This window comes from Apodemus sylvaticus, unplaced genomic scaffold, assembly GCF_947179515.1.
Source record: "Apodemus sylvaticus unplaced genomic scaffold, mApoSyl1.1 scaffold_55, whole genome shotgun sequence".
Taxonomy (NCBI): domain Eukaryota; kingdom Metazoa; phylum Chordata; class Mammalia; order Rodentia; family Muridae; genus Apodemus; species Apodemus sylvaticus.
Genome location: NW_026263312.1, coordinates 1,725,324 through 1,728,606, shown reverse-complemented (window position 1 = coordinate 1,728,606; position 3,283 = coordinate 1,725,324). Strand labels below are relative to the sequence as shown.

Genomic DNA, 3,283 nt, shown 5'->3' with positions numbered 1-3,283 from the left:
GGACTGCTGGGTCTGTATTCATTCAGAGGTGATGCACCTAACCCTCAAGAGACTGGGGGCCCCAGGGAGTTTAGAGGCCAGTGGGGTGAGGGGTGGAGACATCCATGTGGAGTCAGGGGCGTGGGGAGGAGGTACAGGTGGATGGGGTGGGGGGAATAAAATATGGAGTGTAAAAAATTAATTAATAAAAACAAAATGTAACTAAAAAAATAAAATAAAAAATAAATGGGAATTTAAAAAAAAAAGAAAAGATTGCACTGGGAATTTTCCTCTTCTCCCAGATTATGGTGAGAACGCTTAGCAATTCCTCAATACTATTTTGTCATTTTGAAATTCACTGGAAAACATTTAATGCCCAAGGACCTGATCATAGAGCACTTGACTCTTGTTAATTGCCTGTTTATCATCTCAAGACACTCCACAGACACTGTTAGATTATGAACTAAAAGATTTCCTGATTTTTTGGATGTAAATTGATAATGCATATTTACCAAATAACCAGGGGGATGTCCCTTTATACAATGTGTCTATTGAGTTGCTCTAAGCAATCACAATCAGCCCCAGCAACTCCAGAAGAATGATGCTTAAACACAGATCTCCAAGTACCTCAGTCCCTCCTGCTCACTTAGCTGGAATGTGCATTTATTTCTAAACATCTTGACTCCTACAAAAGTGTCAGGTCCAAGTTACAACAAAAATACGACTCACAGGATGAGTTATGGTTACTCTTTATGGTTTGCTTCAGGTAATTTTGAAACTGCACTGTATGTGCTCTTCTTGTGCTTCTGTGATGGACTGTGTCTGGGTTTCCTGATCTGTTCAACTGTCTCCATGGTGAGTATGCTCTACAGGCCTAAGAAACAAGTCATTCATGTTTACAATGCTCAAGATTTTTTAAAAATCTCTCTTGAAAACATGAAAACTACCCTCATCCTGGTGTTCACTTTTGTCCTTTCTTATTCATTCTCCTCCGTTGTGGCTGCCATTACAACCTACTCTAAATATCCGATGCTACAGGGCGTAAATGTATTTACACTTCTAGAAATAAACTTTCCTATATTTTGCCCTTTTGTTCTCATCAGCAATATAAAGGCTAGTTCTAGCCTCTTTCTACCCTGCTTTCATAATAATTAGCTTTCTCAAAGAAAAGCATGAGACTTCATTGTCTGGTTTTTTTTTTTGTACACTGGCATAAGATTTTGTATGTGGTGCAATGTTAGCACAGCATTTTGAAAATATAAATCTTTCTATATCTGATGTCTATATCATGTAGATTAGTTATTTTATCATGGTCATTCCACAAAGTTTTACTATCAAATGTTGAGCAATTTTTGAACATATATATACAGGATTATTATTTTATACAAAATGGTATGTGTTAATTGTCAAAGTAAGGTGAACATGAAAAATTAAATACTGTGGGGAGACTAGATATTATCTTATGGCTCAGGAAAAGATATATGCTTGCTTTGTTTTGTTTTGATATGTGCGGTGTGTGTCTCTGTGTGTGTTGTGCGTGTGTGTGTGTCTTCTTGTGTACAACATCATTTTTATTTTTTTATAAATGGTTATTTTTCTTGCATGTATGTTTGTTTACAACATGTGAAAAATAACTGAAGAGTTAATATCCAGGCATTGTACCACTTAAGATATTAGTAAGCAATAGATTTGCACCACCATTGATGTGGAAATAACACTTGGGCAGTCAGTGCTCTTAAGTACCAAGAATTCTCTCCATTTCCAAAACATTTTAATAAAATTTTAAAACTTTAAATGTTTAAAACGTTGTGTATGTCAGTGTGCATGATATATGTATATATTCAACATGCACGCCTACTTCACACAGAGGCAAGAAGTGTGTGTTGGATCCTTTGGAAATGTAGCTACAGTAAGTGGTGAACCACAGTGAATTTGCTGGGAACTATACTCAGTTCTTTTGCAAGATCATCACATGCTTTTAAAGGCGATCCAGCTCTCTAGCTCCAAGGCATTGTCTGTTACTTCTCATTTATGGGTGTAAGGTTATTTATTAATCCTCTACACCAGAAGTGGCATGATTCAAATTGGCTCTTCTGCCGTCAATTGAACCTCACTGGAATATCTTCATAGTCATAAGGACAATAAAGGCTAACAATCCCAAGTACATATTGTCAATTTGACATTCCTACATATGATTTTTAACCATAAAATCAATCTTTTAATAAAAGTCTATATTTTTAGGTCAAAATGGCACAATAATGCCAACTTTAAAATGCATAATTAATCATAGGAAGATAAATTCATATATACCACAATTTGTGGAAGAATTCCCATAAAGAAACAACAAGGATACATATGTATATACAAAGACACACGCATACATACATACATACATACATACATACATACATACTCATATATATTTCTGTTTATGGAAACCCCCAAACATTTATGATCATGATACATTTTAACCATTCCAGAAAACTGAATTTCATTATATCATCAGGGAAATGGCTAAGGATGGACCAGGGGTGGGGATGTGGGGAAGGATAACTGACACTAAAAGTCCATGAAAATGCCATACGATAGGCCTGTGAATGCATGAGTGTTTCTTTTGGGTTATGCTACACGGAATATTATGTTCATCTTAGAAGCCAGAACTTGCCACCTAATAAGCAGTGTGTAAGATGTCTCCCTTGAGTTTTTGGAGACACCCCAAATAATACAGACTATTGCCTGTGCTCTTAGTTACCAACCAGAAATTTATGGTAAGATCCTCTTGCTGAAGACAACACATGCTTTGAACATGAGATATGACAAATCAAATTCATATTGGCCAGATGTTTCAACCTTGCTGGGTTTATTCCATACCACATGAGATGCATTCAACATTTTGGAAGAAGGAATTCCTTAATAGTATTAGTCAGCTATGAATACTGTGACCTACAATATTGGCTGTCCTAGTAAATAAAATACTCTCGTTGTCACATTGGTAGCACAAGTATTATGGCACAAGCAGTCACTTTCTGTTTGGATATAGTGCTTGTTTTATAGTAACAGTTTTCAACTAGTGACTTGTAACTGTTGGAAAACACTTATTTCCAATGCTCTTAGGACCTGAGTCACTGCTCCATAGAAAAATTAGAATTGTGGCAACAAAAATAAATTTATGAGTGCAGGTTACTAAGATATGAAATATAGCTTCACAAATGTTTGTGGCCAAAAGATTGAGAATCATTGCTCTACACAACACCCAGTGTTACAAATTCAGCCAGGAATTCATGGTTGGGGACCCCCCCAAGCA

The 3,283-nt window shown here is 36.2% G+C and overlaps 1 pseudogene; it reads left to right on the top strand.

Moving 5' to 3' along the window:
• Window positions 1-246: 246 nt before the first annotated feature.
• Window positions 247-1,134, top strand: LOC127676154 (vomeronasal type-1 receptor 4-like; annotated as a pseudogene).
• The last annotated feature ends 2,149 nt before the right edge of the window (window positions 1,135-3,283 follow it).